Genomic DNA, 23,310 nt, shown 5'->3' with positions numbered 1-23,310 from the left:
ATACGAAGTGATAATCACGTGCTAGCCACGTAATATTAATGCGTGGCATTTTTTTAAAATTTGTTTTACTAAATATGTCAAATGCTTGATAGGAACTCTTAGAGTCGCGCATATTTTTGGATTCATTTTTTTTCGGCCAAAAATTGTAACAAGCTTGTTTTCTAAATTTGTTTTCTGGCGTAGCTACAACTCCAAATTTTAAACACGTGATTTTTACTTTGATTTAAGTAATTTTTTCTGTTTAACTCGCGCATTTCTTGAAATTCATTTTCTCATTTATAACAAGTTTGGTCGCAACTCTGTTTCTTTTGTGTTAGATCCAACATTCTAAACAAAAAGAAGAATAAGTAATTGAGAGAACTAAAGAAGAAAAAGCAAGAAAAAACACAATTCAAGCAAATAGTTATTGTATATGATCATGTGGCAATTTTGTTGGAAGAATAAACAATGTGTGAGTTTTCTTCACATGCAACACAGGAGTTGAAACCATTCTCTGTGCCATTTGGCGCTTCAGAGTGGTAATAAATACAGAAAAAAGAAGTCCAAGGGATAAAACAAATATCTCATAATTTATGTGTGTAAGCTACAAATATAGCATATTTACTGGGATTTTTATGTATCCCATGCCAAATATATATCTAACTCTATCCTTATGCTTAGGTTGATGCAGCTACTGATAGTGGTACGAAATCTAAAAGTGATCCTACTCCAGGCTTATATTTCCAGCATGCTGGGCACAAGTTAGAACCTTCTAAACTCCGTTGATGCTTAAATTTCCAGATGTACAGTCTTTTCCCTTCTGATAATTCACATTCTTATATTTTAACTCATGTAAATTCCCTTGTTGATGACACTTCATTTTGGCCATATATGGTCTTCATTTTTCCAACACTTTAAGCCGGAAGATGAAGTTTTGGCTGATCTCCAACACTTAAAGGACAATGCATGTGAGTAAGTGTGCTTCCAAGTCACAGACCTGAGGGATTTTGATGCAGTGGTGCTCTATTCCGAACTACTATACTAGCACTTTAGACTATAACTAATGAGTGTAGTAGATACTTGCAATAGATGACGTTGATAAGTATGGTACTTTAAGTAATTGCTCACTAAAATATAAAGCTGACCTGTTCTTAATAGTAGACTTGGTGGTGCCTGTCACTCAAGTGGTGAGAGGCACAGGCTGGAGATCACCGTGTTGTACGTGTATTCAATATTTTGTTGCCTACGTATCTTGCGAGTACAAGAATCAGGTCAAAATATAGTTCGGGCAAACTAATGAAAATGTATGGAATCTGTACGGTTGTCATGAATGGATGGTTATTCTTTGGGAAGAAGTATGATTGCGAATGGGAGTTCTTGGGTGGGTGAGTGGAGACTGGTCGTAGCTTTTGAGATAGGCAGTAACAGATCCGTCACAATCCCAGTTTCCCACCGTAGGATGTGGTGACTAGGTAAACCTAACATGCATAGAGAAATAGCGGAAAATACTACTAAAACTTCAAATTAAACCTTCACACTATAATAATAAACTTAACAGTACAATAGCCAACACTTTCCCCCAAAACCTTGCGGAACAGAGTCATAAGCTCAACAAGAAAGTACTAATAGTCTCTAAATACAATACTGTTAGAAACAAGAAATAAACAGTAGAATGTTTAAAACAGAAGGTGACTCCGAGGCCTGCGGTCGTCGAGCAGGTATACCTTGAATTCTCCAAAAGCAGCTACTCAATCAACCTCTAGCGTCCGGCACAGGCAGACGTACCTGGATCTACACAAAAAGATGTGTAGAAGCATAATATGAGTACACCATAACGGTACCCAGTAAATATTAAGCCTAATCTCAGTAGAGTAGTGACGAGGCCAGGTCAAAATACCTACTAGGATATATGTCACGACCCAAAATTCCCTAAAGGCTGTGACGGCGCCCAACATCCCTGTCAGGCAAGGCAACGGTAGATTATCAACTTAATTACTCATTTGAATAATTTTTTAAAATCATGGATCTTATTTAGATAGAGAGGTCAGTGCATTAAAGTACATCACAGTTATGTACAATTTCGATGAAATGATAAGTGAGAGTGTAACAATGTAGGACAATCCATAACAAATTCTAGAACACCCCCAGAACCCGGTGTCACAAGTGCATGAGCATCTACCAAGAAATGTAATAAAATACAATATCTGTCTGGAGTACAAGTTAAACAGGAGCATGTAAATAACTCTGATGGAGATTTTGTATGCTGCGGATCGTGACATGGAATGCAGCTCACCATAAAGTCCCCGCAATAGCCACGTCTTTGCACCCCAACAACCACCAAATATATATATACCTATACAATAAGTGCAACAAGTGTAGCATGAGTACATAAATCAACGCGTACCCAGTAAGTATCTAGCCTAACCTCGGAGAAGTAGTAACAAGGTGTCGACATACACTTACTAGTGGCCCAATATATCAAGTGCAATAGAAAGTAAAGAAGTATGATGCATAGTAAAAGTAAATAAATAGTGTAAACAGATATAGGTATGTGGTACGATCCTCCCCTGAATAGTAAATACAATCTCTCAATTATAGGTCACCTCCTTAACCGGAGAATATGTGTAAAATGGACCCCACCAGATAGATCGTCACAACTCAAATCAGGAAAGCTCATAGATACGATGGCTTCTTGTCAAATATTACGCACGATGCTCCCGAGGCGAACGACCTGATCCCATAAGAGTGTTTCATAAAGCTACCAAGGCGAACGACCCAAACCCATAAGAGTATTTATAGAAATGCCGAGGCAAACGGCCCGATCCCATAAATATTTGTACACTGCCGAGGGTCGAACGACACGAACCATAGATGCATCTATTATACTGCCGAGGCGAACGACCCGCTCCCATAAGAGTAGTGTTATCATATTGCCGAGGCGAACGATCTGATCCAATAAGAATATGATACTGTCGAGGAGAACGACCCGATCCCATAAGAATATGATACTTTAACGGGTCCTTGACCCACTCACGAATATACGTATGAGCTATGAAATTTAAAGAAGCTTTTTAGTGAAAACTCACAATGCGAGAGAAATTAGTAAAGGAAGCACAACTATTTCACGTCTAATCAAGTAGCTCATCAAATCTCTACAATAGCGAGTCTATCACTCTACGCAATCCTCGTCTCAGGTCGTAACGCGTAATAAAAGAATTCAACAAGCAAGGATAACTCAAATAGTACAATTAAAGCATGGCGTAAACCTAAGTCTACTCGGACAAATCAGGAATCCTAGCATACACCCAGACACTTGTTACCTCATACGTGCGTAACTCCAATAACATGTAGCACATAAGAATATAACACCTACGGGGTAAATTTCCCCTCACAAGGTTAGACAGGAGACTTATCTCTCTTTGAAATTCCATAACCAGTTCCAACGCCTCTCTAGCACCTCAAACCAATGCCCATCGGTCAGAAACTAGTCAAATAATGTGCAAACCAGTAAAAATGTACTCTAATACTCATAATTAATCAATTTATAACAATCCATAACTCTGCTCGAAAAGTCAACCCACGTGCCCGAATTTCGAAATTTTTTGAAGATAGACTTTACCATAACATTACGAACTCAAATATATGATTGATTCCTAATTCCATTTCCCATCTCGTGGTTAAAATCCAAAATACTAAATTCTAGATTTTCTCTTAAAATCCCAAAATTCCCATAAATTTTCATGTTTAAATCCTTGTAGAATCCATGTAACTAGCTAACAATATGCGGGAATTGCTTACCTTGCAATAGATGATGAAAATATCCCCTTGACGATCTCCAAATATTGCCCAAACAAGGGAGAAATGAGGGAAATGAGCAAAAATCCTGTACTTAACAGAGCATTCTGCCTAGTGACTTTCGCACCAGCGGGCCATTAGCTGCACAGGTGCGGTCCCCTCTATGGCCAGCCAAACCCGCTTCTGCGGAAAAATGTTCGCTTATGCGAGCCTTCACTAGCCTGCCCAGCTCCGCTTCTGCGGAAGATTTGGTCGCGCCTGCGCTTAGGCCTTCGCATCTGCGGAAAGCCATGCCTCTTCACCTTTTGCTTCTGAGCTCCCTTGCCCACATCTGCGAGCTCGCAGGTGCGGTGGATTCCTCGCACATGTGCATCCAGCTAGCCTCAACCTCATGTGGTTCTGCGACTCCTGGGCCGCTCCTACGGTCTCGCACCTGCGGCCAAAACCTCGCAGGTGCGATCACACCAGAACTGGAACTCCAGTTTTCCCTCAAGTCCAAACCTTGATCCGTTAGCCATCCGAACTCCGTCCGAGGCCCCGAGACCTCAACCAAACATACCAACAAGTTCTAAAACATGATACGAACTTAGTCGAAGCCTCAAATCACGTCAAACAACATCAAAAATATGAATCGATGATCGAAACCTTTATTTAAACTTTCAAACATTCAAACATCGCTTAGCGCGTCCGAATCATACTTAAACATTCCGGAATGATGCCAAACTTTACGCACATATCAAAAATTGTGATACGAACCTATTCCAAGGCTCGAAAACCCAAATAGACTTCGATAACACCATAATTAACTTCAAACCACACTTAGGAAATTCTAAAACCTTCAAAATGCCAACTTTCCATATTAAGCGTCGAAATGCCCCCGGATCACCCTTATACTCAACCCGAACATACGCCCAAGTCCGAAATCATCATACGAACCTATTGGAAACTTGAAATCGCGATTCTGAGGTCGTTTACTCAAAAGTCAAACCTTGGTTAACTCTTCCAACTTAAAGCTTCCGAATTGAGAATTTTCCTTCCGAAACAACTCTGAACTTCCAAAAATTCAATTCTGACCACACGTACAAGTCATAATATATGAAGTGAATCTAATCAAGTCCTTGAACTGCCAAATGATACGCTAGGGCTTAAAATGACCGGTCGGGTCGTTACAATATAAATAGCTGAATGAAAACAAAATAACGAGAAGTAAAGGAAAGCAGAGAAACAATCGGTATGAAATAAGTTAATAACATAGACTTATGTCGGAATCGTAATCATAGAAATAACATAAAGGAATCAATTAAAGAGAGCCACCAAAGTCAAATACGAATCCAAACTGATAAGACAAGGAAGAATAAAAGAAACAAGAAGTGTTTCACCAATAACGATTTACAACATGAGATAAACAACAAGAATCACCAACGAGGTACCGCCTCGTACAAAACAAGAATCACAAACGAGGTACCACCTCGTATACAACAAGAATCACAACCGAGGTACCGCCTCGTATTCATATTTTCCAATTTCTGTAACACCCCAGAAAATTTTGAAGTATTTCAGTGTAAAGCCCCGTAAATTTCACAAGTGAATTCAAGGTTTCGGACTTTTTAGGTTGAACAATGCACCGGAAAGTAAAGGAAAACTTTTGGCGGAAAAGCGCATTTATGCGGTCCATTATGCGACCGCATAATCACTCTGCGGGCCGCATAATGGCCGCATAAGTGAGCAGGAGAAGGGCCAGTCTGGGGGCAATTATGCGGTCGGCTATGCGACCACATAACTGTTATGCGGTGCATTATGCGATCGCATAACAGTTATGCGGACCGCATAGTGACCGCATACACGGACATATCTTTGATCGTTTTGGTCTGTAATTATGCGACCGATATGCGGTCGCATATGCGACCGCAGAACCTGTTCCGGAGCTCCATTTTTGGATTTTTAAAACCCGACCCTACTTCGTTAAATACACGCTTTGGGTCATTTTTGAGCAAAAATCTGAAGTTTTAGAGAGAAGGGAGAGTGTTTTAGAGAGAGAGAAAAACCCTAAGCTAATTATTCATCAAGTCTTGCTCAAATCTTGGAAGATTAACAAGGAAAACCCACAAGTTCTTCATCTAAGAGGTAAGGTTCCATACCCTAATTTTCAATTTCTAATTTGGGTAGAAGATGGTTGATTAGGAGTATGATTCATGGGTATGAGATTATTATTTATACATGCATGTACCAATAAGAATTGTGGGAAGATTGTTGAGCTGAAATAAGTAAGGATTGGGTTGTGGAGTGAAGGAAATCTTGTAGAAGAACCTTGTGGTTACATTTGCACACCTAGTGTCTGATAAAATGCTCAAATGAGCTGAGACCATGAATATCTTCCTAATTATGGTTCAATTTTGTTATGTCTCAAAATAGATCGGGATTGCTAAGAATTCCGGATCATTCTAGAGTTAAGGAAGCTCGATTGAGGTATGTTGGCTAAACTTTCTCTCTTGGAATTGAATTTCATAATGTTTCCGTAAGTTTCAAAGTATGAGTTATGTATTAAAAGGTTATGGCTTTGAGTCATGTTTCAATGAAAAATAGTATGCCAAATTGTGTGGGAAAATCTCAATATTCTTAAGACTCTTAATTGCTCATATGTGTACCTAAAGTCTTGATTTGGAGATGTCTCATTGTTGACAATCTATAAAGATGGTTGGAAGTGAAATAAGTTAATTGGGGATATAGAGTGTGGCCAACGTGCCAAGAATTTAAGTTATGATTGTGTCTAGTAGTGCAAATAATTTGAGAAGATACGATAAAGAATGTGAAATGAGCCTCGACTCAATTGTTTAAAAATGACTTCGAAGATAGAATTGTCTAAAAGCTTTTGTACTAAATTCATGCCCATTAGTGGCTGCTTTAACTAATGCTTTGATTTATAAATATATCCAGTGTGATTCGAGTTCTATATACTCATGTGTTGAAACTGTACATTGTCATTTCTGGGGAAGAGTATTGCAAGAGTAAATTATGTATTGACTGTTTATGATTTTTCATGTGTGTTTCTATTGTTGGTTGGTATGACTCTTTCTTTGGGAAGAAACTATTTGTATTTAAAGTTTCCATTTCAAATGGATTTGAAGTATATGATTTCTGAAATATCCTATATGTTGATACTTGATGGTGATCTTTGAAATTGAAAGAGGTGAAAGTATGGAATATGAAATACGGCCATCGTGCCAGGAATAAAGAATCTTGTGAATGGCCTAATGAGCCAAGGAAATATTGTTGTTGTGAATGGATGGAAATACTAATGAGAATTCATACAATGTGAAAGATGTTGAGGTGAGTAAAATTGTATTTATGATATTTCTGTTTGCAAATCAAATCAAAACTATTTTTGGAAGCATCATTAGCAATACCGAGGAAGGGTGGGTCATAATGCCCACACCTGAAACTACACGTGTCGGTGTAGGGGTGGATTGGGATTATTTCCCTTATTTGGGATGAAATTGGAATCTTTGGAAATTGTGATATTATTCCCCTTAATTGGGATGAAACTAGAACCTTTGTGGATTAGAAAAGTCAACCCACACGGCATATGTGGGAAGGCGGCCTAGCTGATCGGGGGAAGATCAGACGCCATATTGCGCATATGGTGGTACTACTCTTGGTAACAATTTTCTTTTGCATCACATGTCAAACCACATTGTTTGTGGGGATATGTCCTAGCCGATCGGGCGTGATCGTACTCCGTACTAACAAAGACGGTGGTATATCGGTGCTAATGATCCCCCAGCCAAAATTATATATGAAGTTCGTATTTTAAAAATTATTATGTTTTAACTGGACGTTTGGATATTGTTGATTGTGACTTGCTGTTTTTATGTGTTGCCTTTTCTTATATGGGCATTCTATTTTGAAAGAGGATTTTTAGCTATACATACTTGTGCTATTCGACAGTACTAATGTCCCTTTTGCCAGGGTTGCTGCATCTTTAATGGATGCTGGTGGTTCTTCAGCAGGCGGCATTGATCAGTGATAGAAGTACACTCTTTTCATCTGATTTGGTGAGCCCCACTTCATTTCGGGGTCATGTATCTTTTGTTTCTCATGTACTATGTTTTGAGGTATAGCCGTGGCATTGTTGCCGGCATTTCCATATTACTCTTATATTGTACTTAGAGGCTCTGTAGACAGGTTGTGGGTTATGGTTGATGTTGGGAATTGAACTAGAAATGTTGGTACTTGAAAATTATGTTTTTCATTAATTCTATAAACTCGTAATGTTTTGAAAATTATGAATGAAGCTGCTAATGGGAATGAAAAGGAAGTTGTTAATAAAATATTTTCAGTGATTGATTAATGGAGTACATCTCCTCTTTATTCATGGCTGAGTTTGGGTAGAAGGAAGTCTAATAGGCTTGCTCGGCCGGGTTCTCTCGGTTGAGCGCCGATCGCGCTCCCTGAGTTTGGGGCGTGACAATTTCAATCACCATTTTTCCTCATACTGCCGCGTGAGCCTTATATTTAAATAGTTTTGAATTTATTTTTTGAAATAGCTACAATACTTTAGCCCACCTTATAACGCCGCATGGCTTCAAGTAATTCCCTTACATGCAACACGCACATAAGTCCCACCTTATGCGGCCATATGCACATTAACCATTATCCTTATACCGCTGTATGTGCATCAATATCACATCACAATAACAACTCGCACCACAAGTGACCATATGCCACAACTTGCCAATAATCAACAATATCAATGTTGCCACAACAATAGCCCATGGCTCAACCACAATGTGTACAAGAATGTCAACAATAACAATGAATATAAATTTCTCAACAAGAAGTATATCTCAACAATAACAACTTCGCCTCAACATGGTAACAACTTTCACAACTTCAACACCAATAACTCAACAATAAGAGAGATAATGTGTAACTATTATATCAAATAAGAATAACTCACAAGGGAAGAGATAACATGTAACAATGTCTTCAAATAATGACAAATAAAAAAATGGGAGAGAAAATATTTAACAATGGCTTCAATAATGATAAATCGATAATGGAAGAAATAACATGTAGCAATGGCTTCAAATAATGATAAATTAACAATGGAAGAGATAACATGTAATAATGAAAGAGGTAACAACTTCAACTAAAACATAAGAGCAAAATATCAAGTAAGATGTAGAACAAGTGTTAACAAAGTCATTTAAGTCATGTAAGGATAGACCAAAACAAGTAAGAGTAGATTAACTATGAGAATTTAGAATATGATATGACAATTCAATTAAAGCATGGAAAGAGTCCACATAGCCTAAACCGGTCAAATACCACTTATAACCCATGTAACCACTCGTCACCTTGTGTACACGACTTTCACATAGCACAAATGACACAATCAATCTCAAATCTTAAGGGGTAGTTCCCCCACACAAAGTTAGGCAAGATACTTACCTCAACTAGTCCAACTCAATCCTCGAAAATAGCCTTTCCTCTAAAATTCACCTTCACAAAGCTCAAATCTAACCAAAATCGACTTAATATAATCAAATAACGCAAGGAAAATCAATTACAATAGATAAAGCTATGATCTTTATATTTTTCTCAAAAAGTCAACAAAAGTCAACCTGGGACCCGCCCGGTCAAAATCCGGGTCCAAGGGTAGATTCCGACTATCCATAACCCCACGAGTTCATATATGTGATTGGTTTCAAAATCCGTGTCCAAATCGACTCTCAAAACTCAAATTCTTATATTTTCCAAAACTAGACAAAGTTTCACAAATTTTTACTTTGATTCACACGATTTTGATGTTAAAATCTAAGATATATTGATAAAATATAGTTGAAAATGGATTAGAATCACTTACCCAATGTTTATAGATAAAAATCTCCTCTACAAATCCCTTCCTACCGAGTCTAGGGTTTTAAAAAGTGAGAAATGAGATGAAATCCCAACTTTTCCAACCTTATGTTTAGTTGCAGATGTCGCAAGTGCGAAGAAAAGCTCGCAATTGCAGGACTGACAGGATTGGGGAATTACTCGCAAATGCGAAGATGGGTTCGCAAATGCGAACCATGTTCCCCTCGCAAAAGTGACAAAGTTCTAGCAAATGCGAACTAGCCAGTCCCCAAGTTACCTTCGCAATTGTGACCCAGGCATCACAATTGCGATACATGTGATTAAGTGTGGGTATAAAATTCGAAAAACCGAATTCCGAACTGAACCGAACCGAACCGAACCGAACCGAACCGAATTAATTTGGTATTTCGATTTTGGTTTTTTCAGTATTTTGATTTATTTCGGTACAGAAATTATGGTGTTTCGGTAGTTCGATACGGTATACAGTATTGGATTTTTGATATTTCGGTATACCGAAATACCGAAATATTTTAGTCCAATCCCAACTTTTTTTAAAATTGTTTTAGCCCAATAACCCTAAGACCATACCCCAAAACCCCTAATTCCCTAATCCCTTAGAGGCTTAGAGGCAGACAAGAAAAGCTACGGGAAATATCTGGCTATCTGCAAAACAAAAACCCTTTTCCTTTCAGTTTTCTAACCTAGACATATCTCAAAAATTTCAACTTTGCTTGGTTACTGCGGATTCACGAGTCACGACTACAATAGCTTCACGACCTCGGCGACGACGACTCCTTTCCTCGGCGACTGCTTGTTTGCTCATTGTTGACCTTCATTCAGGTTCATAACTTCTTCATTCTTCATTGTTGATCTTCATTCATGCGAGCTATAAATTTTTGAATTTAAACCCATGCTACTCTGCTAAGTGAACATTGTCCGGCTATAATCTGTTCTAGAAAGGGTTAACTTGTTTGTAAAATTAAGCATTTTCCTTGGTTTTCGAGGTATAGATACATTGCCTAAATCCTCTCCGCTTCAATCAAATAGTAAATTTGTATAACCTAAATCTTTTAACATTTTGAGTCTGTTTGGCAGTACTTAGGCTGTTTGGTATAAAAAAAATGGGAAAAATATAAATTAAAAATTAACAGAGTGTTCTGTAGTGTTGCTTGTAGTGTTTTGTAGTGTTGCTTGTAGTGATTTGCTTGTAGTGTTCTATTTAGTGTTTTGGTTTTAACATTTTGTGTTTATATTTGTTTTAATTTTGTATAGATGGCGGATGAAATTAGAGTAAGTGATGTTTGTTCAATTGAAAGCTTTGTTATTACTGATGATAGCATTGCCAACACAATTGACTCAAGATTCTAAGAAAAGAAAAGCCATAAAACCTAGATCTGTTGTTTGGAAATATTTTGATAAATTTCAGGAAAATGGGGTCAGTAAAGCAAAGTGTAAATATTGTAAGCAAGCGTAGGCTGCTAATTCATCTAAGAATGGAACAACATGATTGAGAAGTCATTTGAATAGATGCAAAGAATACTCATCTAAATGCGTGCAAGCTCTTGTTTGTGTTCAAGATTGGCTTAGAGAAGAGTAGAAAGTGTTGAAGAAGAGTGGGAGTATCTTGAGGAACTCGAACTTGGTAAGCTTTAATATTTTGTGTGTGTTTTAATTCAAAATAATATATTACACTTGTTTATGTTGTATGACATATTTGGTCGAATTATCGTTAGATATGGAAAATAATGGAAGCACTACTAGCATTGTTGATGTATAATTGCAACTTAAGTGGTAAGTTAAATACTCTATTTGTTTGATGATAATGATATACTTTTGTAGTTTTGTTCTTTTAACATCAAAAAATTATATTCTAACTTATGATGTTATTTTATGATTTGTTAGGTTCAAGTTCAATCATGCCCTGTACTCCTTAAATGCGCTCACATGTTTGGGAACACTTTGAGGTGGTAGAAGATAACGAAGAAGTTCGCAAAGTAGAGTGCAAGTACTGTGGTCGAGTCTTTAATATTCATCCAAAGAGGGATGCCACATATGGTTTAAGGAAGCATGTCAGGGCTTGTCTTGAGCGTCTTCCAAAAATGTATTTAATTAAGTTGAATTCAGTGAATTGAGACAATCTATGTTATTTTGCTTTTATTAGACTGCCTTGTTGTTATTTCCTTGTGGTATTTTGCACTGTTGTTGTACTGTAACAGTCTAACAGAGGAGTCAACTTGGAGTCTTGGACTGTGTTTAGACTTAAGTGTTCTGTTTTTCTGTACGGTAAAACTAATTGGGTTAACTGGTTAAGTGTTCTATTTTCTATTCTTAATTGGTTTTGTTTTAGTACCAAGTGATCTATTTGTTTTTAATTGGTCTTCATTAAATTGTTTATTTAATCTATGGTTTCTGCATATAGTAGTTCTATATTTTCTATGGTTTCTGCATAAGTGCATATAGTAGTTCTATGTTTTATACGTTTTAGGATTTACCTCTTTATGTTTCTGCATATAATAGTAGTCCTATGGTTTCTGCATTGCTTTATAAATTAAGAAGTGAGAAACATCCATATTGTTTATTTCAGTGGCCATGACTTTACAATAGTAGTGCAAGTGAGAAACATCCATATTAGTTTCTGCATGGATGTTTGAACTAAGCAAATTAACATTGAGTAGTAGTTCTGTTTCCATGACTAACAATGGAAGTTCTTCATTGTTATGTGCAAATTAGGTGTTCTGTCACAGAGTGGGACTGTGGGAGTGTTATAACTTATAAATTATAACTACATCATTAATAGAGACGGACGGACGGACGGTGCAATAACGAAACCGTACCGAACCAAACAAGAAAATACTGAACCGTACCGAACTACTTTGGTACGGTATTTGGTATGTACAATTGATATACCGAATACCGAAGTACTGAACCATAATTCATAAATACCGTACCGAAGTACCAAACTCCCACCCCTACCTGTGTCCCCCTGCTAAGGTCGCAATTGCGACCCTGGTGCTCGCAAATGCGACACCAGAGGCTGATGAACACCAGATTTCTGGTTTTCAGTCCAAAACACTCTGATATTTGTTCGAAACTCATCTGAGCCCTCGGGGTTCTAAACCAAACATCTACACAAGTCTAAAAATATCATACGAACTCACTCGCGCAATCAAAACACAAAAATAATATCTAGAACTACGAATCGAATACTAAAATACATGAAATTTAAAGTAAAGTTCAAGAACTACTAAAATTGCATCTAAACGTTCGAATCCTATCAATTCAACTCCAAATAATACCAAATTTTGCTTACAAGTTCTAAATAGCATAAAAAACCTATTCCATCTCCCAAATTACATTCCGGGCTCGATAGCTAAAAGTCAACCTACGGTCAAACCTTTTAACTTTAAATTGCCAAATTTCGGCAAAATAACACAAATCAACCTACAGACTTCCGAATTCAATTATGGGCATATACCCAAGTCCAAAATCATGATACAAAGCTATTAGAGCCATAAAAAAAATACCGTTCCAGGGTCATTTTCACAAAAGTCAGTTTGGTCAATATTTCTAACTTAAGCTTTTAAGTCAAGAATCAAAGGGTCTAAATCAACCCGAAATATTCTCGGAATAAAACTAATTAATCAACCCCGTTAGTCATAAAATCATAAACAAACATGTGTGAAGCATTAAAAAGGGAAACGATGCGCAATTACACAAAACAACCGATCGGGTCGTCACAAGATCGCATGGATGAGTCTCAAATGATGGAAGCTAGTGAAAGTGTGAAGTCTGATTTAGAAGAGTACGTCGAATTAGTGGAGGATATACAAAGTTGAATTGATGTATATTTGGAAAAGATGATAAAGACAAAATGATGGTAAGATTGTGATGGATGATCATAAAAACTGTAATGGGTACCTATATTTAAAAGATTCAAGGTTCAACACAAGTCGACCAAAGTAGCAAAACAAATTAAAGGGAACCTAATAGTGGGTAATAAGTATAAAATATGTAATATACAAAGAATATGCAATAAATAAAAATATATAACAAATAATGAATATGTAACAATTAAATTAATAACATTTAATCCAGCTAAAGCAACCTGCAAGACCGTATGTATGATGACCTAGTGTAACGACCAGACCGTTCATTTTGAGCTTTAGCCTTACGTTCAGTGGTTCGAGGTCTTGAGTGGATTTTATAAAAATAACCCTAGAACGATGTTTTGATGACTCCTATAGGGTTGTATAGTGATTTTGGACTTGGGCATATGCCCGAAATTAAATTCGGAGGTCCCTAGGTTGATTTGAGTTATTTTGTCGAAAGTTAGTAATTTAAAGGTTTATGATTTTTCTAAGTTTGCCTATGATTTGACTTTATGGCTATCGGGTTCGGATTTTAGTTTTAGGACTTGGAACATGCCCATTTTGCTATTTGGAACTTGTATGCAAAATTGGCGTCATTCCCAATTGATTTGATAGGAATTAGACGCATGGCTGCGTTTTTAGAAGTTCTTGAGTTTCAATATAAATTTCATGCATTTTTATGTCCGATTCATGGTTTCGGATGTTATTTCGGTATTTTGATCACGCGAGCTAGTTCATATGATATTTTTTGATTTTTATTGATGTTTGGTATGGAGGCTCTAGAGCTCAGGTGAGTTTCGGACGGGTTTCAGAGTGTTTGAAAGAGTTTCAGTTTTACTGGTTTTAGAACAGATGCTTCAAGTCTCGCAAATGCGAGACTTTGTTCGCATTTGCGCTACTCGCATTTGCGAGGTGAGAGATTGCAATTGCGAGGTTTGCTGGGGTTTGTCATGTTCGCATTTGCGAACACATTGTTAAATTTTGCGATGGGGGCATGGGCTAGGCTGGATTGCATTTGCGATCATCATGCTCGCTTTTGCGAAGTGTTTACTTTTTCGCATTTGCGAACTTACTATCGCATTTACAACAATAGTAGGACTGTGATGAGTGTCTCTTTTGCGATCATTCTTCGCATTTGCGGGGTTCACAATTACTCATATTTGCGACACCTGCGCCTGAACATAAGGGCTGGAAGATGGAATTTTAGTCTCATTTTTCATATCTTTGAACCCTAGACTTGGTAAGAGGCCATTTAGAGAGGAGATTTTCACATACAATCATTGGGTAGGTGAGTTTGATCAACTTTCAATTATATGACACGATTATATATGAGATTTAACATCTAAATCATGAGATTTGAATGGAAATTTGGGAAGTTTTGTCTAAGTTTTGAAAAATAAAAATTTGGGATTTGAGAGTCGAATTGGACTCGGATTTAAAAACAAAACACATATATAGACCCATGGGGTTATGGGTACTCAAGATCTACCCTTTGACTCAGGTTTTGATCGGGCGGGCTAATCACGTCCAAAGCACACCTCAATAGAGATATGAAACGGTCGTATGCAATAATAAATACCCAACTACGAGTTGGGGTCGAATCCACCGGGAGCTAGGATGGAAGTTAGGGGTGTATATTTCAATTGATCAATTGGATTATCTAGATTGCAGTTCCACAACAAGGATTTATTTTCTATTTTTATTGTTAATCTAATGATTGCAGGATAAAGAAAATAGACTAGAGATAATTGTTTTTAGGTTTTGTTTTTCAAATGGGTAAATGACCTAGGGCTGTGACCATAACCTAGGTGTTTGCCTAATGGGATAAGAACGTTAATGCTTGTTTTATTGATTGTGGTGTATTATAGCTCTTAACTCTACATTACCCACTCAATACCTCTCAGCCAGAGAGCGGTTTTGCCCAATTTGGCTTTCTCAAGACCAAATGGGTATCACCCAAAACAGTTGATAAGAGCTCAATTCGGATTATTACTATCTCTATGCTGTCGCGCCCCGTTTTCTCGCGAAAGTAGGCTTCGACATGTGACAGCTCTTTTAAGGAGGTATTAAAAGAAGAGAGTCGCCACCTAACATTTCTTTAAGGTGCGTTAGGGCACCTATTTGCAAATGACTCAGGTTTAACTGGTTAACGTCACTAAAGATCGAGTAAGGGCTCAAGTTACCTCAAAGAAAAAGTGTTAGGCACTCCTCGAGGTCCACAACTGTGGGTCCTATCCAAACTTAAATTATATGGATTAGTCTATGTGATCAAGCAAGCAAAGAGAGTACAAAATCTAAGAATTTTATTACAAAGAGATCTTGAATAGGGAGGTATAACTATTTTTTCATTCTACTAGAAAAGAAAGGAAGGGGGGGCTAAGTTATTTAGCCTAAAGGATCACCCCGTGCAACATAAATAATATTTTGCAACTCCCTTGAGATAGGGTGTTACTAATATTATCCAGCGGGCACAGACTATTATCTCCTGGTACCTGATTACTATGCTAAAGTTGTTTACCTAAGAGCGCTCTAATTCAATTCTAAGCCGTGCACTACGCGTGCACTACCTGTCCCATACCTATGGTCCAGGAGGTTTTGGACCTCTATTTGGATGGTTCTAGACCTTATCTAGGCTTCTCAAAAATGCAAAACTAGGCGACAAACAAAACATATAAAGACTTCACATGAAAGCAATTGAGGGCTCACATTGACCTCCACACTTAAGCAGCAAATGCACGCAAACACAGATATCAATTAGGAAGCTACAAAATCCAGAATCTTAAACCTATAGACATGGTTTCTAGGCGATTTTTGAGTCAAAGTATGCGGGCATTTTCAGATGTAGGACATTGCTTATAGACAGAATTATTCAGGTATTACAAGCTGATTATTGAAGGTTTTAGGTTACCAATCCTATATGTGCTATGCTTAGGTGATCTACGCAGTTGAATATAATAAAATATGCTGGGAAAAATCCCAGAATTATCCAGATTTTCCTAACAATGACGCTTAGGAAACAATGTTTGAGTAGTCTAGTATTAACCAATTAACGAGCAATTATTTCCTATAGGCAGGATCTCTAATGCACAACACTTTTAAAGCTTATTTTATCGTCATATCTTAATCCTATAGGCATAATTTCTAGGTGAGCAGTACAAAGTAGAATAATTGTAATCCTATAGGCATGATTTCTAATAGGCGATGAGGATTGACAGAAACATCGATGAGAAACTAATTCCTATAGGCAGGTTCTCTAATAACACATAACAATAAATATAATTGCAGCATTTGGGGTTTGCGAGCATACAGTGTGTGTGTGTGTGTGTGTGTGTGTGTGTGTGTGTGTGCTTCTTCTAATGTTTTGATTTCTATAGTGTACATGTAATCGAACGACACATATAGCAAATAAATTACCAAGTCCTATAGGCATGTTATCTACCCATTTTGCATATAAATATTAAATTCTATCCATTTTTCCTTTTTACTAACACCCCAATTATTTATACAAAAGTTATTACAGGCCCAATAATGAGTAAAAATACAAATGTTACATAACAAAGACAATAAGCCCAGTAGGCTCAACATGAAATAGCCAGCATTGTCTGGGCCTTCAACAACTCTCATACAACATACCCAGACCTCTACTATGGGCCATATCCAACACACAACCCCAAAATCCATAAAGGAGCCCAAATTCAATTTATTCAACCATAGCAGCAAGTGTTGCACAACAAATAACAAGATGGAATAGGATGAATAGGAGTAGTTTGAGATTTAGGGAATGACTAAAGACCAAGCCCTAGTGTGTCAGAGTTCACAAGGGTCTCAATTGGACCCAGAGCAGTGCTCACACTAGGGTGATCAATAATAGAACCTAGGTAGCCTTGACTTTCAGCCAGCTAAGAATGAGAACTCAAGAGAGAGCACAGATGACAAGTGAAGGATAGTAAACCAAGGTTGAGAGACAAAGATGAGGGGATACAAACATAGTCAAGTTGAGCGCATAGAGCAAATTATCAAACATGCCTTAGGGGGCTTTAGAACAGACTTAACAAAGATTCAGAAGAACAAGTTCAGCACCTAGTGCATAAGTGGTCATACATTAGCAAAACAAGTTTGCAGAATTGGTGACAGTAGCATACACAAATTCATAATAAAGGAAGAGGTCCAAATTATGCTAAGTATAGGTCCTGATGTTATGAAACAATCATGCTGATTTGGCAATAGGAAAATATTTAGACATGAGAAAAGCATATTACAACTATTGGTGAATCAGGAGGGGGTTAAACATGCTAAAGGGAATACTAACAGGATTAAACACGCTATATAGGCAGGATATCATCACATCAATTCAGAATAGGATAGGAAACAGATTTGTGCCATATAGTGAGTGTACATACTCTGGTTTTGAACACAATCGACTAGCTAACGACAAAAATTATGTAGGCAAAGCATATTCGAATAACAAGATTGATGGCCACAGACAAAATTAAACACCAAGAGATGCTAACAAGTGTGAAGGTCCCAAACAGTAGTAATTCTTAACACATGGACTAGTCAGATTTGGAATATATCTACTTAATAGAACCAGGTTTAGGCATGCTTGAAGCCAAAAGTTAAAGAGACCTAAAAAATTGAAGAAAGCAAACAGAATTGCACACAAAACAGCCCAAAAAAATATATTAAACTGACGAACTTCAGGAGTGAAAACTTATGCAAATCATAGATACATAGGAATGAAATTACAAAGTCTAGTAACTCACCAGTTAAGCGAAGAACAGTAAAGAATGAACTTCCACAGTAAACCCAGAATCCCAATGCGTCAATGTTCCCAAGAGCTTCGATGAACTCAGGGCAATGCTTGCACTAAGAATAGGTTAAGTAACAAGGTGTTAATGACCTTGGCTTTCAGCCGGCCAATACAGAATACTGAGCAAGAGAGTAGCAAAACCCCAATTTTTAGTGAAGAAAATAGATTTCAAAGTCTGTCTTAAAAGGGACTTGGGAGGGGTTTATATAGTGACAGAAATTGGAAGAACAAATATGGAAAACAATCAATTAAACACAAATAGGGAAAGAAAATCAGTCAAATTTAAGCAGGAACAAGGAAAGTCACATGCATAGCCTATTCCGAGTAGAAATAAAAACAAATCGGACAAACCCTAGTTGGTAAATGGTCAAAATATTAGCCAAGAATCTCGGTGAATCGAACCCACATGATCCTGTTGAGAGTGTATACAGACGGATTTGCATCTGAATCTTGTAGGTTGAGGATTATTACACTTGATTCGGAGAGGTAGTACTTGCCAAAATCCGGCAAGTACTAAGTAACACCACGAACGGGTGAATGGTAACGAGATAATACAAATAAGGTAAGCAGATCGTGGAAAGAATCCATGTTTGAGATGGATTCAGAGAGTTTTAGGAAGGCGGCGAATAGGGTTCTTCAAAGAAGGGGGAGGGTTTTAGGGCAGAAAGTTAGAGGGAAATGGGATTAGGGTTTGGGGTTGGGTAATTTAAAAGGGTTGGTTGATTGTGGGCCGTTGATCTTAGAGATCAGCGGCCAGGATTTTAAAGAGGGATTGGGGCGGGTTAATTAAATGGGTATGAATGATGGGTTGCTGGTGTTGGGCTAGGAATTATTGGGTTAGGGTATTGGGCCTTTTGGTCCGAAAATTAGTTAAAAAAATTGGGCCAGCTCTTTTAAATAGAAATTTAAAAGGAAATAATTTAATAAAACAGCTAAATAAATCTATAAAAATGCTACTTATGAAAATTAATACTTTAAGAAATAATAGAAGACTATAAAAAATATAAAATATTATTTTGACCCTAAATGAAATGTCAATTGCAATAAGAATGCAAAATATAGGCTATTATTGCAAATTTATGCGAATAGCCTAAAAATACAATTGTAATTATATAAAATTGAAGTGAAAATATTTCAAAAATGTATTAGGGATGCAAATAATAATTTGAAGTGATTAAGTCATCACAAATAATTTAAATGGTAATTACTGAATTTTATTTATGTAAATTAATGCGAGAAAATTAATTTAAAAGCTCTAAAATTATGAAAAGTTATAAGATGTGCTTGTGTTAATCTTGTAAATTAAATAATAATGCAAAATGATATTTTAAAAGTATATATATTTTTTGAAAAATATATGAGGGAAAAATTGGGTATCAACATAGGTTGAACCCTTTAATTGGGTTAATCAATCTCTCAATTAACCCAATTCCTTGTTAGCTAAGTTATCCTAGACTAGGTACCTCTTTCTCAAGTTGAGACTAAGTCAAATACGCATGAACTAATATTTGCAACCATTAATTCTACAATTAAAGCATGAACTAAGCTAAATAATCAACACTCAATCATAGACAAGCACTAAATTAGATAGCCATAAAGTTTACACACTAGGGTTGAATCACAACCTTGCATCCACGACACTCTGGGTGAACCACATCCACCCCTTGAGTTCCTTGAACTGTCTCAACACTGTTGGGTTGTACTTCTCTAGATCTTTCAATTGAAACTGTCGCTCAAGAGTAAGCGACCTCACTGGCCACCAAGTACGAAAGCTGGTGAAGGCAGCAAAAGCTGACAAACCGGTCCTCCCATAACTCTTTCTTCTTCGACCTTTCAAGGCTGACAGCTGTAGCATCTCCCCATCTGCCATCATCGGGGATGTTCTGAATTGATGTATCTGGTGCCCCAGGGACAGGTGTAGTGGATGTCTCAGAAGCCTGACTAGCACTTTTCGGACCCTTGGAAGTGCTATAAGATGAGGATGACTCGTCCCTGAGTTGATATCTCCCTGACGGCCTTGACTGTACAACTGACTGCTCTTGAACAGAGGCTGAGTTGCCCTCTGATGCTTCCCTAGATGGGATATAAGAGCTCGTCTCAGAGAGATATGCACCTCTCCCTCTATCGGCTATAACATTTTTTTGTTATTGCCCTTTATTGGCTGAGAGGTAAGGCACTCTTGCTTCGACCCCTAAAAGGTTCACCCCTCCCTTTTGAAGTGTCACCTGTGCCTCTAGATCGAACCATTATCTGTATCGAGCAGAAGCGATTGTTAGTTGCAATTCAATGTTTAGTCAAATAAGGAGATATGCAAGTATAGACCAAGAACACAGTGGGGGTCACAGTTTAATCATACTTGCACGATTCGGATCTGTGGTCCGCAAAGTTTCTTGCAGCCACAGATGAGGCCTTACGGACCACATAATTTCTCCTACGGCCATAAAAAGTGAAGTGCGGTCCGCACAATTTCACTTGCGTCCGCAACTCAGATGTCCAAAATATACCAACCCTCTGATGACAAAGAATTGGTTGTTGTGCGGCCGCAATGGGAATTCTGCGGTCTGCACATTTTACTTTTCGGACGCAGACCCCTTCCTCACTAATTTTTCCGTAGATCAATTTCTGCGGACCGCACAATTTCAGGTGTGGCCGCAGAATTCAAAAGAGCTACGAACGGTCCAATATGTCTATCTAGGTTTTGTAATTTTGTGTGCAAAGTTTAGCATGGTAACAACACAAAGGCATGAAAATGCATTGACCCAGTCCCCATAGATCATGTACTAGTTAACCCACTCAAGATTTACCCTTACATGAATACACAACTGAGTGTGAGGAATGACTAATCAAAGATGTTGTATGTGTGTACAGATAGATTCACCAAGACATTTCAAGAGATTACTGTGTTTGTGCTCAGAGAGGAAACAAAACGTAACAGTTGTCCTTAGCCCTCTATTTATACTACATGGTTTTCTAAGGGGGAGGGGCTAAGGGCGGCCGCACAATTTCATGTGCGGTCCGCACTCTATTACCTGGTGAGCTTAAGTCGACATCTTGTCTGCAGTCCGCAAACTTTTGTGTGCGACCGCAGATTTACTTTTGCGGCCGCAGATTGAGCTTTTCTCTGACAGACCAAACTTTAGAGAGTTGACATTTTCCACCTCCTATTTGTGCGGCCCACAAGATAATTGTGCGGCCCACAAGATAATTGTGCGGCCGCAGTGCACTTTTGCTGCAACAACTATAATAAATACCCAACTAGGAGTCGGGGTAGAATCCACTGGGAGCTAGGATGGGAGTTAGGGGTATATATTTCAATTGAGCAATTGGATTATCTAGATTGCACTTCCACAAAAAGGATTTATTTTCTATTTCTACTGTTAATCTAATGATTGCAAGATAAAGAAAATAGACTAGAGATAATTGTTTTTAGGGTTTTTTTTCTAATGGGTAAAAGGCCTAGGGCTATGACCATAACTAGGGCTATGACCATAACCTAGGTGTTTGCCTAATGGGATAAAAACGTTAATGCTTGTTTTATTGATTGGGGTGTAGTATAGCTCTCAACTCTACATTACCCACTCAATACCTCTCGGCCAGAGAGTGATTTTGCCTAATTTGGATTTCTCAAGGACAAATAGATATCATCCAAAATAGTTGATAAGAGCAAAAGTCGGGTTATTACTATCTCTAGGTTGAACCATTTAATTGCGTTAATCAATATCTCAATTAACCCAATTCCTTGTTAGCTAAGTTATCCTAGACTAGGTCCCTCTTTCTCAAGTAGAGACTAAGTCAAATGCTTATGAACTAATATTTACAACCATTAATTCTACATATAAAGCATGAACTAAGCTATATAAACAATACCCAATCATAAATAAGCACTAAATTAGATACCTATAAGGTTTACACACTAGGGTTGGGTCACAACCCTAGTAAAAGTCTAGCTACTCATAATGGGTTTGAAGAAAATAAGGGAGAAAAACTAATTAAACTCATAATGGAAGCTTAAAGTAATTAAATACAATGTGAATACACCAAAGCAATGTAAAACTTCCTAAAGTAGTAAAGAAAAACGGCTACAACAATTTCAGATGTTCAAACTTAACCTAATTTTGTGAAACTCATATATTTATACAAGGCTGAAAATCTATGACAAAAATGCCCCTCGTGAGGTTCTGCGGCCGCACAATTCCATGTGCGGTCCGCAGATTTCTTTATCTGGCAGGAAGTGGAGTTTTGCGGCCACACAATTCTGAATCGCGGCCACAAGGCAACTCTTCTACGGCCGCACAATTATTATGTTATACGCAATTCATAGAGGATCCTAGACTTGGTCTTTTTGCATACTCTCTGATCTTCGATTCTTAGCCCAGTTTTGCGGACGCACAATTCATGCGCGGTCCGCATTTTGCGCAAAGTTCTGCTAAACATTTCTCCTTGGTTTGCGGCCGCAGATGAAATTTTGCGGTTCGCAATTTCTCCTGCGGCCGCAGAATTCCTTATGCGGACCGTACATTTGTGGTTATGCGCCCTTTATTGCCTTGTGCTTTGGAACACTTCTTTTTGAGTCAGGTTTCATCTCGGGAGACCAACTTCTAGCATTCCTGCAATTTTACAAAATTTCATTAGTTTCGGTAACACAATTCAATGCTTCTGGATTAAAACAGAAGATAAGCAGTCAAAATCCTCACTTATCACGAGCCCAGGGTTGACTTTTATTGACTTTTTAGGAATTGTATAAAGATCTTAGCTTTACTTATTGGAATTGGTTTCTCTTGCATTATTTAACGTTATCAAGTCGATTTTGGTTAGATTTGAGCCGAGCGGAAGTGAATTATAAAGGAAAAGCTATATTTGAGTGTTGACTTGGCCTAGTTGAGGTAAGTATCTTGCCTAACTTTGTGTGGGGGAACTACCCCGTAGGGATTGGCTTAATTGCACTATTTGAATTATGTGGAAGATGTGTACACGACCTTATATGAAAAAATTGACCGG

At 37.7% G+C, this 23,310-nt stretch overlaps 1 long non-coding RNA gene across 1 annotated transcript; it reads left to right on the top strand.

Moving 5' to 3' along the window:
- The first annotated feature begins 11,232 nt into the window (after positions 1–11,232).
- LOC138891789 (uncharacterized) lies at positions 11,233–11,671 on the top strand. The gene is made up of 3 exons (XR_011408113.1): positions 11,233–11,275; positions 11,367–11,424; positions 11,536–11,671. It is a non-coding gene; the product is annotated as an uncharacterized lncRNA (long non-coding RNA).
- Positions 11,672–23,310: the final 11,639 nt, after the last annotated feature.

Source organism: Nicotiana tomentosiformis, chromosome 5 (genome assembly GCF_000390325.3).
Source record: "Nicotiana tomentosiformis chromosome 5, ASM39032v3, whole genome shotgun sequence".
Classification (NCBI taxonomy): domain Eukaryota; kingdom Viridiplantae; phylum Streptophyta; class Magnoliopsida; order Solanales; family Solanaceae; genus Nicotiana; species Nicotiana tomentosiformis.
The sequence above is the reverse complement of the archived record's forward strand: the minus strand, read 5'-3'. Positions and strand labels throughout refer to the sequence as shown.